The sequence below is a fragment of the Acipenser ruthenus genome, chromosome 17 (genome assembly GCF_902713425.1).
Source record: "Acipenser ruthenus chromosome 17, fAciRut3.2 maternal haplotype, whole genome shotgun sequence".
In the NCBI taxonomy this organism is placed as follows: Eukaryota; Metazoa; Chordata; class Actinopteri; order Acipenseriformes; family Acipenseridae; genus Acipenser; species Acipenser ruthenus.
The window spans coordinates 12,055,930-12,068,253 of NC_081205.1; the positions used below are offsets into that span (position 1 = coordinate 12,055,930).

Consider the following 12,324-nt stretch of genomic DNA (forward strand, 5'->3'; position numbering starts at 1 on the left):
CACTGTCCCTTCCGCAGCTATGGGGAGGAGCCTGAGCGTCCACAGACCAAGCGGGAGGAGCCTGAGCGTCCACAGCCCAAATGGGAGGAGCCTGAACGTCCTACGCCTGAGTGGGAGGAGCCCGAACGTCCTACGCCTGAGTGGGAGGAGCCCGAACGTCCTACGCCTGAGTGGGAGGAGCCCGAACGTCCTACGCCTGAGTGGGAGGAGCCCGAACGTCCTACGCCTGAGTGGGGGGAGCCCGAACGTCCACAGCCCAAGAGGGGGGAGTCGGTGCGTCCACAGCCCAAAAGGGAGGAGTCGGTGCGTCCACAGCCCAAAAGGGAGGAGTCGGTGCGTCCACAGCCCAAAAGGGAGGAGTCGGTGCGTCCACAGCCCAAAGGGAGGCAAGTCGGGGCTTCCACAGCCCTGGGACCCAAGCCACCAGCAGAGGGAAAATGCCTGCTGGTTCAGCCCCAAGGGCCGGAAGGGGAGGAGTTACAGGCCCAACCCCCTGGAAATTTTTGGGGGGGAGAGGGGCAGGAGGCTGGTGTCCCCCAGCAGCCTCTATTCATGCTGCTGAAGGCAGCACGGCGCGCACCAGCCCAGCCGCCACAGCGGAGGGAGCCAGCGCCGCCAGGAGCAGAGGAGCTGCCTCTGCCTCCGCCACCTCCACCGCTTCCTCCACTAGGAGCAGAGGAGCAGGAGCTGCCTCTGCCTCCACCACCACCAGGAGCAGAGGAGCAGGAGCTGCCTCTGCCTCCGCCACCTCCACCGCTTCCTCCACTAGGAGCAGAGGAGCAGGAGCTGCCTCTGCCTCCACCACCGCCAGGAGCAGAGGAGCAGGAGCTGCCTCTGCCTCCACCACTTCCAGGAGCAGAGGAGCAGGAGCTGCCTCTGCCTCCACCACCTCCAGGAGCAGAGGAGCAGGAGCTGCCTCTGCCTCCACCACCTCCAGGAGCAGAGGAGCAGGAGCTGCCTCTGCCTCCACCACCTCCAGGAGCAGAGGAGCTGGAGCTGCCTCTGCCTCCACCACCGCCAGGAGCAGAGGAGCTGGAGCTGCCTCTGCCTCCACCACCTCCAGGAGCAGAGGAGCTGGAGCTGCCTCTGCCTCCACCACCGCCAGGAGCAGAGGAGCTGGAGCTGCCTCTGCCTCCGCCACCGCCCGGAGCAGAGGAGCAGGAGCTGCCTCTGCTGCCCGTACCTCCGCAGGGAGTACGGTGGCCGGAGCCCCAGAAAGGGGAGCTGCCGGCCACGAAGAAGGGGGACGAGGTCTGGAGACCACTTTCCCCAGCAGCAGTTTCGCTGCAGGAGTTCTTGTGGCCGGAGCCCCACAGGAGGGAGCTGCCGGCTACGAAGAAGGGGGAGGTCGGGGGACCACCTGCCCCCGCAGCTTTTTCGCTGCAGGATGGGACCAACAGGCTGTCAGCCGTGCCACTACCGGCAGGGGTGCTGACAGCATTGCCAGCCAAGGGCCCACTGAAGCCTCCCTTCCCAGCCCGAGACTTTGTTCTGGACTGCTGGGTTTTTAAGGGGGGAGGTGGCCGTTGAGGCCATGTGTGCTGCGCACAAGGGGGGGTATATGTGGCAAAGTGCCCCGCCCCTGTGTGCATTTGTGTGATCTGTGTTGTATGTTGCGTGCGTGTGTGTGTTAATGTTGGTGTATAGATTGGTACACGGGATATAAACGGGTCTGTGTTTCACGTATATTTAAAGTGTAGATTTGTATTTAGGCACGAGGAGAGCACAAATCACTTCACGTGCTGGTTAAATGTAATATGTGAGCACGGGGTTGCACAGAATTAATTCACGTGCTGGGATTCAAGTGAATGATTAATTAGTAATTGAATCCCAGCACAACAGTATATATAGATGCACATTTTCACTCAGTGGTGGTTAGGTGTTCAGAGAGTGGAGAACGGGAGAGAGAGAGGAGAGTTAAATCGTTAAGTATAAATATAATAAGTGTATTCTCACCGTGTTTGTTCGTCTCCGTTTCACCTGTGTGTTAGTGTCTAGTCGTTTTGTCTGTCTGTTTATTTTGGCGTCAAGTGCCGTGTCCTGTTTTTGTACTGTTAAACCTTTTTATTTTGTTAATAAACGCTGAGTGCAGCCATTGCACTCAGCTCATCATCACAACCACTGTCTTTGTTTGAATTCCTTCCTGCTTCCGGTCTGACGCCACCCACTCTGGCCGTCTTTGTGACAATCCCCTATATATATATATATATATATATGTTCACATTGAGATAACATCGTGCTTTCCAACATCAGCAGCCATACAGCCAACCTAAGTCTGATATGTTAAAGAATTAGACTAAATGGTGCCACGATTCTCACCTCACAAATGATTTTCGGTTTTTTTCAGACACGCAAAATACCCTACAAAAACCGTAACCCTTGTTCCTTAAGACATGTTTAACTCTGTTTTATTCATTTACATAAGTGTTTAATTTTCACTCATTTGTTTCCTATAGATTCATTATTTTTTGTTTTATTCAGTTATATGCAATTCCTGAAGTTTTATTGGTATGGAGCGAATAATCAAGCATATACTCATACCTGTTTGTTTGTTTATAGGTGAACGTATGCTTAGTTAAATATACTTTCTTTACGCTGTATTACAGGCGTAAAATGTTCATGCAATATATTTTTAATACGTCTTTCATTTGAGCATTTTTAATTTTACTAGCGTCAGGATAAAAAGGCTCTCATTTATCTTTTTAAAAAAAAGCATACAAACAACCAAACACGCATAAACAGTTTTTATTTATAGAATTGATTCCAGGTTTTAATCTTAACAGAAGTATGCACTTTTAATCTTAACAGAAGTATAAAGACGGTATATTCATTTGAAATAGTCCTAGATGTGTCTACCATGCTGAGAACAAACCTTAAGGCATTACAAATCACACATTTCACAAGCCTTCTCTGCAGGGGACCTTCCTCTAACAAATAGGTATCGGTGCTTTTTATTACATCGAGACGCTTGTCTGTTCATAGCGGGTGGTTAAGGGTCTGTGAGTGTCTGTGTCTGTGGGGGCTGGGGGAGGACCCCTTGCCTGTGGTCATGTGCGCGTGCATGTAAGTGTACCTATAGGACGGTGTGCGCATGTTCTAAGCCAAAGGATCCGCCCCCTATTTAAGTCATAGAGCGAGTTTGAAGTCATTCTTCTGCTAAAGTTTGATGAGTGCGGTTGGTTGCGGTTGTCTGCGAGGGAGAGAATTCACACTGTACTTAAGCGTTTGTCCTGGGGAGTTTTTATTGAAAACGGTAAGAGACAGAGAGAGAGAGAGAAAGAGCTTTTTTTCAGAACTTGTCCTCGGGTAGATTTTGTTTTGTTTTTTGTTCTTTTTTATAAATATTTAATTTAATATCTAATTTATTTTGTTTTAGCGATACACTTTCAAAACGACTAATGCTCAGTTATTCCGTGATTTATATGTGTAATGTTTAAACGCATTTTAAATATAAATTGTTTTTCTTTATGCTTTTAATACCCTCTTTTTAAACGTTCTCTTTTCATAAACTGTCTATATATAAATATATTGTATTTCTGTGACCCCTTTTTTAAAACGCCAAAACACTCCAAGTTTTACTGTGTATAATGTTTGATTACATGCTTTTAAAGGGGGGAATAATGTGTTTTCTTTTCTTTTTGTTTTTGTTTTTTCTTTATGTTTTTTAATAATTTCTTTTTAAACTTTTTCTTTTCATTATGTGTGTCTAATGTAAAAAAAAAAAAAAAAAAAAAAAAAACTTTAACGTTGTCTGCACAAAGCATAAGTTAACATAAGCATTTATAAAAACATGGGTATCCCACTATTCCGATTACATAAATAAACATATTAAACATGATTTTTTTTGTCCATATCTTATAAAAAGATGTGCCATAAGTTTATAGGTATATATATATATATATATATATATATATATATATATATATATATATATATATATATATATATATATATATATATAAACCTATATTCAATAAGCATATCTGTCTTGTAACAACCATAAAATCCCCGCCCCTCATTATATATTTATAAATTCATAAATCCATGCCCCTCATTATATATTCATAAATTCATACCTATAAGGTCAAAAAAAAAAGTCAAAAGGGTCATAAATTAGACTTTTGACATAAGCTATAGTACTATTACTACTGATATTGTAGTACAAACTACGCTAATTATAGATGAAAGTATTTACGTAAACGCTTTCTTTCGGTGAAAGACCGCGTGGCCTAATGGATAAGGCGTCTGACTTCGAATCAGAAGATTGAGGGTTTGAGTCCCTTCGTGGTCGGTTTTTTTATTTTAGATTTTATTTATTAATTGTGTAACTTGTATTTCAGATCAAATAATACAATGTAAGTCAGTGTACATGTTTCTGCGTTTTAAAAAGTGATATAGGCTCTTTTCCTTTGGTGTGGTAAGGAAAATAATTTAACTTAAATATAGAAATATGTTCTACATCAGTGTGATCTCGTTAGAAATGTACCTAATGTATAGTCCAGTATATGTCAAATGATCAATTCCTTACGTAGATTCCTTCTATCGCAGGTGAATCAACTACAAGCTGTGCAGCTTCACTATTTGCTGTACGGGACGCGTCGTGTCGCAGCACTTTTGACTGCGCAAAGTGGTCACAGCTGTTGTTCACACTTTAAATACAGATTGCATTCGCAAAATTGGATACATTTACATTTAAAGTAAATGTGCTGAGTTTGTACCTCTTATCAAGAGGTTTTAAAAGCGACATCGTTGGTACATCCGTCCTCTCAACCAACAGGGAACCCGAAAGGGAGAATTTCAAACATTTGTCGCACTGAGACCCTCGACTCTGACCAGAAATGATGTCGGAGTCTGAAGTCTGGACGGTAAAGTTTTGTACTCTAAAGTAACATTTAAACTTGCCAGCAGTCAAAAGCAAGTCTTTATATTATTGGTTCTGGTGTACTATTTAAAAGCTCTTGTGTATGTTGATGTAGCTAAACCTACATTTGGACAACTTTCCGTGAATTCTTGTTTTTTTGCCGCACCTTGCCAGTAAAACGAACTAAAAAGTACTGCATCAAAATCATAGCCTTATAACAAACTAATTAGACCATTGTCTGATTTTATTCATGTTTTCATCGTATAGCACAGATTCATAGAGGTGTTTTTTGTTAAGCTTTCATTTCAGTTAGAAGTTAAAATATTTACCCTTTACACACCAGCTGTTAGTTAACTTTCACATTTCTTCAATGTTATTAGCAGTCAGCTCCAGTGAATATGTAATCTTAGTATTGATGTTACCTGAGAAATAATCTTTTGTCGCACATCTTCAGGAATCCAATCAGCTGTTTGTATGTGGAACCGGACTTCAGCTTGTGTGTTTACTAGAACAAAATGTGAAAAATGTACTATAACACAACAGTAGCTGACTCTCTGTAACCTGTGATGTTGTTGCCTGTCTAGTTAACTCTGTGGAGAATGCTTCCCCACAACAGTGCTCCTGATCACCCTGTACATTAAACATGCTTGTGAATATTTTAACAAAGACTTCCATTTCCATACCTTTATTAACATTCTGGCCTCCAGGGCCACTGCTTCGACAGTAGGTAATGGTGAGGCGACCTACACAAAAACAAAAGGTGCACGTCAGTAAACATGCTTCACAATAACATGCTTTATAAAAAGTAGTAATTCAATGCAACACTATTATGTCATAGCAGTGAAGGATGGGGGATTGTGATACAGTCTGAACGAAGACAAGCTTTTCCAAACTAGTCTGGACTTATTACAGTTTTTAAAGCTCTGGATTCCCGGATCCAAGTCATTGTAAACATATTCGGCTGCTTTCACAGCCCGATTAAAACCAATCTTGGACTGTGTAATGTTACCCTGGGTAAGGTAGTCCAAGATTAGTGCTAATTAAAACAATCGCAGTAGAAACTCTTACACACACAACAACAACAACAAAAAAAAGAATAATAATAAAATGATGTATTTATTACAGTTACGTGGCCAAGGCGTAAATATGGGTTCCATGGTGTAATGGTTAGCACTCTGGACTCTGAATCCAGCGATCCGAGTTCAAATCTCGGTGGGACCTTCGTTTCAGTGCATTATTATTCTTAAGTTATTAAAAAGTGTTTCGTCGAACTGACGTTTCTATCATAATAAATGCTGAGAAATTCACTGCAAAGTTGTGGGATGGCACCTTTTAGCCATAAAATCTAAAGTATACAACCCTCAGAAATACTTTTATTTGCTTTTGTCTGCTTTTGCAACCTGTACTGAAAAATCCGAGGTGACCGTAAAAAGCTTGCAGAGTACAGTACAGGTAAAAAGGTAAAGCGTTAATTTTTTTTTTGGGGTTACCTTCCATTCTGTATTTAGCGATAGTCAGGCACACAAATATGAGCAAGAGCGGCTTTTTCTTTAGGAGCCCCAGTGGCCTAATGGATAAGGCACTGGCCTCCTAAGCCAGGGATTGTGGGTTCGAGTCCCATCTGGGGTGTAACGTGTATGTTTTTTTTCTCACGACTGTTTTATAATAAACTTTCCAGACGTTTCCCCTCTCTTCAGCTATTATTCATCAAAATAAATAAACATATATTTCAACATGGTTAGCGTCAGTAACCATTTAAACACGGTGTCTGGTAAAGGCAATTTAACCTTACCACCCTAAAGACACGTTAACCGCTATGATTAAATAGTAGTCCATTATATTAATTAATTTAACAGTATCTTATTAAACATTTGACAACTGAGCAAAAGCAGAGTGGCGCAGCGGAAGCGTGCTGGGCCCATAACCCAGAGGTCGATGGATCGAAACCATCCTCTGCTAGATTTTTTTTGTCAGTTTGTATTTCAGCCGCTTTTATATAAATTTCATATTAACAATCACATACCGGTATGTATTGTTTATAAAACCTTTACTTCACAGAAGCGTCAGTCAATTCCATTTGTGCCCTGAGTACGAGGGGCGGGGCATCACTCAGCAATAGGAAAATAACAGACAAGAGGCAGCGCCAATTGGGTAAGCACATAGCTTTAGGGTATGGGCGGGGCTACTGGCTGCTTTTTTATTTCCGAACCTCTTTGGGACTGTGGTAGTTCTGTACTTGTTTGCTTTGTTATGAAAAAATATTTCGTTGATACTGTAGTACAAACTACGCTAATTATAGATGAAAGTATTTACGTAAACGCTCTCTTTCGGTGAAAGACCGCGTGGCCTAATGGATAAGGCGTCTGACTTCGAATCAGAAGATTGAGGGTTCGAGTCCCTTCATGGTCGTTTTTTTTATTTTAGATTTTATTTATTAATTGTGTAACTTGTATTTCAGATCAAATAATACAATGTAAGTCAGTGTACATGTTTCTGCATTTTAAAAAGTGATATAGGCTCTTTTCCTTTGGTGTGGTAAGGAAAATAATTTAACTTAAATATAGAAATATGTTCTACATCAGTGTGATCTCGTTAGAAATGTACCTAATGTATAGTCCAGTATATGTCAAATGATCAATTCCTTACGTAGATTCCTTCTATCGCAGGTGAATCAACTACAAGCTGTGCAGCTTCACTATTTGCTGTACGGGACGCGTCGTGTCGCAGCACTTTTGACTGCGCAAAGTGGTCACAGCTGTTGTTCACACTTTAAATACAGATTGCATTCGCAAAATTGGATACATTTACATTTAAAGTAAATGTGCTGAGTTTGTACCTCTTATCAAGAGGTTTTAAAAGCGACATCGTTGGTACATCCGTCCTCTCAACCAACAGGGAACCCGAAAGGGAGAATTTCAAACATTTGTCGCACTGAGACCCTCGACTCTGACCAGAAATGATGTCGGAGTCTGAAGTCTGGACGGTAAAGTTTTGTACTCTAAAGTAACATTTAAACTTGCCAGCAGTCAAAAGCAAGTCTTTATATTATTGGTTCTGGTGTACTATTTAAAAGCTCTTGTGTATGTTGATGTAGCTAAACCTACATTTGGACAACTTTCCGTGAATTCTTGTTTTTTTGCCGCACCTTGCCAGTAAAACGAACTAAAAAGTACTGCATCAAAATCATAGCCTTATAACAAACTAATTAGACCAATGTCTGATTTTATTCATGTTTTCATCGTATAGCACAGATTCATAGAGGTGTTTTTTGTTAAGCTTTCATTTCAGTTAGAAGTTAAAATATTTACCCTTTACACACCAGCTGTTAGTTAACTTTCACATTTCTTCAATGTTATTAGCAGTCAGCTCCAGTGAATATGTAATCTTAGTATTGATGTTACCTGAGAAATAATCTTTTGTCGCACATCTTCAGGAATCCAATCAGCTGTTTGTATGTGGAACCGGACTTCAGCTTGTGTGTTTACTAGAACAAAATGTGAAAAATGTACTATAACACAACAGTAGCTGACTCTCTGTAACCTGTGATGTTGTTGCCTGTCTAGTTAACTCTGTGGAGAATGCTTCCCCACAACAGTGCTCCTGATCACCCTGTACATTAAACATGCTTGTGAATATTTTAACAAAGACTTCCATTTCCATACCTTTATTAACATTCTGGCCTCCAGGGCCACTGCTTCGACAGTAGGTAATGGTGAGGCGATCTACACAAAAACAAAAGGTGCACGTCAGTAAACATGCTTCACAATAACATGCTTTATAAAAAGTAGAAATTCAATGCAACACTATTATGTCATAGCAGTGAAGGATGGGGGATTGTGATACAGTCTGAACGAAGACAAGCTTTTCCAAACTAGTCTGGACTTATTACAGTTTTTAAAGCTCTGGATTCCCGGATCCAAGTCATTGTAAACATATTCGGCTGCTTTCACAGCCCGATTAAAACCAATCTTGGACTGTGTAATGTTACCCTGGGTAAGGTAGTCCAAGATTAATGCTAATTAAAACAATCGCAGTAGAAACTCTTACACACACAACAACAACAACAAAAAAAGAATAATAATAAAATGATGTATTTATTACAGTTACGTGGCCAAGGCGTAAATATGGGTTCCATGGTGTAATGGTTAGCACTCTGGACTCTGAATCCAGCGATCCGAGTTCAAATCTCGGTGGGACCTTCGTTTCAGTGCATTATTATTCTTAAGTTATTAAAAAGTGTTTCGTCGAACTGACGTTTCTATCATAATAAATCCTGAGAAATTCACTGCAAAGGTGTGGGATGGCACTTTTAGCCATAAAATCTAAAGTATAAAACCCTCAGAAATACTTTTATTTGCTTTTGTCTGCTTTTGCAACCTGTACTGAAAAATCCGAGGTGACCATAAAAAGCTTGCAGAGTACAGTACAGGTAAAAAGGTAAAGCGTTAATATATTTTTTTTTTGGGTTACCTTCCATTCTGTATTTAGCGATAGTCAGGTACACAAATATGAGCAAGAACGGCATTTTCTTTAGGAGCCCCAGTGGCCTAATGGATAAGGCACTGGCCTCCTAAGCCAGGGATTGTGGGTTCGAGTCCCATCTGGGGTGTAACGTGTATGTTTTTTTTTTCTCACGACTGTTTTATAATAAACTTTCCAGACGTTTCCCCTCTCTTCAGCTATTATTCATCAAAATAAATAAACATATATTTCAACATGGTTAGCGTCAGTAACCATTTAAACACGGTGTCTGGTAAAGGCAATTTAACCTTACCACCCTAAAGTAACGTTAACCGCTATGATTAAATAGTAGTCCATTATATTAATTAATTTAACAGTATCTTATTAAACATTTGACAACTGAGCAAAAGCCGAGTGGCGCAGCGGAAGGTGCTGGGCCCGTAACCCAGAGGTCGATGGATCGAAACCATCCTCTGCTAGATTTTTTTTGTCAGTTTGTATTTCAGCCGCTTTTATATATATTTCATATTAACAATCACATACCGGTATGTATTGTTTATAAAACCATTACATCACAGAAGCGTCAGTCAATTCCATTTGTGCCCTGAGTACGAGGGGCGGGGCATCACTCAGCAATAGGAAAATAACAGACAAGAGGCAGCGCCAATTGGGTAAGCACATAGCTTTAGGGTATGGGCGGGGCTACTGGCTGCTTTTTTAATTCCGTACTTCTTTGGGACTGTGGTAGTGCTGTATCTGTTTGCTTCGTTATGAACAAACTACGCTAATTATAGAGTAAAGTATTTACGGAAAAGCTCTCTTTCGGTGAAAGACCGCGTGGACTAATGGATAAGGCGTCTGACTTCGAATCAGAAGATTGAGGGTTCGAGTCCCTTCGTGGTCGGTTTTTTATTTTAGATTTTATTTATTAATTGTGTAACTTGTATTTCAGATCAAATAATACAATGTAAGTCAGTGTACATGTTTCTGCGTTTTAAAAAGTGATATAGGCTCTTTTCCTTTAGTGTGGTAAGGAAAATAATTTAACTTAAATATAGAAATATGTTCTACATCAGTGTGATCTCGTTAGAAATGTACCTAATGTATAGTCCAGTATATGTCAAATGATCAATTCCTTACGTAGATTCCTTCAGAGAGGAGAGGAGCAGCAACTGGCTGTGGTTGAGACGGAAAGATTCTGGCTGGGGACAGGTAAGTAAGCTGGGCTGAGTTGAGTGGGGGACGGAGGGGGGTGATGCTGGGACGCCAGAATCACCGTCGAGCCCTCTTGAGGTGTCGTGGGCTAGTCGACGAAACACTGAGGATGGAAGGTGCCCACTTGAAAACCCCAGAGATGTACCCTACTTAGCTCAATCCAGACGGTTGTCATGCTGATGCGCTGGGGAGGCCGCACTTTGGTTGATCCCCGGAGCCAGCATCGCAGCCGTTGTGTGTGCTGATGCGCCAGGGAGGCAAAATAAGCTGATCCCTGGAGTCAGCATTACACTTCAGCCATTAACACCAGACAGAAGGATATCTACATCATCATATGGAAGGAAACGTAAATGGATGGAGACGCATATGGATCACATTAGTTTACTGTAAAGCTACGTCTTAGTTGGTGCTTATCTTGGCGAGAGCCGAGTTCAAATCAGCATGAAGTTTTAACATCTACTCTCGTGTAATGGAAATCATGAAGATCTGGATACGTCCAGTGATTGCTGTGAATAGTGCAGCTGGCAACAAGGGAAAGACCTTGTGACAGCCTGGAGAGACAGCTGACAGGAGGAAAGAGACCCCATTGGGGCTGGTAAGGGTTAGCTACCCTTGTCGGCAGTATCCAGCTCTGTGTTTACAGGATGCTGGAGACACCCGCCCAAGGCTTCTAAGAAATTAAAGAGAAAAATACCCCTAGAGTCTGCGAGAGCTGGGGCGGAAGATGACTCAACGTTGGACAACACGGTTAATGACTTAGGAACGGAAACGGATATGAGTATGGAGAGTACTTCACAAAAGACTAGTTCAAGATCTGCAGTTAACAAAGACATGGAACTCCAGGTTTGTGTCTGCGGCTGGAGCAAGGCGACAACGGTCAGGGGTTTGAAGATTCATCAAGGGAGAATGAAATGCTTGAGGGAGAAGGGACAAGGGCCTCGCATTGATCAGTACTTCTTACGAAGTCAGTCAAGTCAGTCGAATGAAATCCAGCGACAGGAAGCAAACCACAGTTCGCAGGATATCAGCACCCCTGTCATAGATGTGAGGAGGACTTGCATGGACACAGTTAGTGATGAACATAATGATCCTTGTGAACCCGGTCAGACAAACCAGCATAAGAGAGAAAAGAACCTCAACGGGCACAAGCCTGGAGTTAAATGGCCAAGAGCTTGTGAGAAAACTGCATGGGACACAGTAAACACAGATCTCTGCGTTGCATTGGAAAGATTAAGTGGAACAGTTGAAAAGAAGCTGGATAAATTTGGGGACATCATCTACGCATATGGAAGTGAGAGGTTTGGAGTTGAAAAAAGGAAGGAAAAAGTACAAACTATTCCTGGAAAGTCTAGACGGCAGCAGGAGATTGAACGCTTAGTTAGAGAAAGGAGACAGCTGAGGAACCAATGGAGAAGAGCAGAACAAAGTCAGAAGGAGGGACTCAATCTCTTACAAAGGGTCATAAAAGATAAGCTTGCAACATTGCGCAGAGCTGAGCGCCTATGGAAACGCTACAAAAAGAAGGAGCGTGCGAGAGCTAACTTTTATAAAGACCCATTCAAATTTGTAAAGAAGTTATTCACCAGTGAGAAGAATGGCACACTAAAAGTATCTAAGGTTGAGCTGGAGAGATATTTGGAGGAAACACATACAGATTCAAAAAGGCAGGAGCCTATGTCAATTCCGTCAGACATCCCACCTATCAATCCACCAGAATACCAAATGGAGGACTGTGCACCTAAGTGGAAAGAAATAGAGCAAGCTGTGAAAAAAGCAAGGGCTTCATC

The 12,324-nt window shown here is 42.0% G+C and overlaps 7 non-coding genes across 7 annotated transcripts; all 7 read left to right on the plus strand.

The window, feature by feature from the left end:
* Window positions 1–4,218: 4,218 nt before the first annotated feature.
* Window positions 4,219–4,291, plus strand: trnar-ucg (transfer RNA arginine (anticodon UCG)). The gene has a single exon. It is a non-coding gene; the product is annotated as a tRNA-Arg (tRNA).
* A 1,719-nt stretch (window positions 4,292–6,010) lies between these two features.
* On the plus strand, window positions 6,011–6,082 carry trnaq-cug (transfer RNA glutamine (anticodon CUG)). The gene has a single exon. It is a non-coding gene; the product is annotated as a tRNA-Gln (tRNA).
* Window positions 6,083–6,417: 335 nt separating this feature from the next.
* On the plus strand, window positions 6,418–6,490 carry trnar-ccu (transfer RNA arginine (anticodon CCU)). The gene has a single exon. It is a non-coding gene; the product is annotated as a tRNA-Arg (tRNA).
* Window positions 6,491–7,197: 707 nt separating this feature from the next.
* Window positions 7,198–7,270, plus strand: trnar-ucg (transfer RNA arginine (anticodon UCG)). Its single transcript has one exon. It is a non-coding gene; the product is annotated as a tRNA-Arg (tRNA).
* A 1,718-nt stretch (window positions 7,271–8,988) lies between these two features.
* trnaq-cug (transfer RNA glutamine (anticodon CUG)) lies at window positions 8,989–9,060 on the plus strand. Its single transcript has one exon. It is a non-coding gene; the product is annotated as a tRNA-Gln (tRNA).
* Window positions 9,061–9,397: 337 nt separating this feature from the next.
* trnar-ccu (transfer RNA arginine (anticodon CCU)) lies at window positions 9,398–9,470 on the plus strand. The gene has a single exon. It is a non-coding gene; the product is annotated as a tRNA-Arg (tRNA).
* A 683-nt stretch (window positions 9,471–10,153) lies between these two features.
* On the plus strand, window positions 10,154–10,226 carry trnar-ucg (transfer RNA arginine (anticodon UCG)). The gene has a single exon. It is a non-coding gene; the product is annotated as a tRNA-Arg (tRNA).
* The last annotated feature ends 2,098 nt before the right edge of the window (window positions 10,227–12,324 follow it).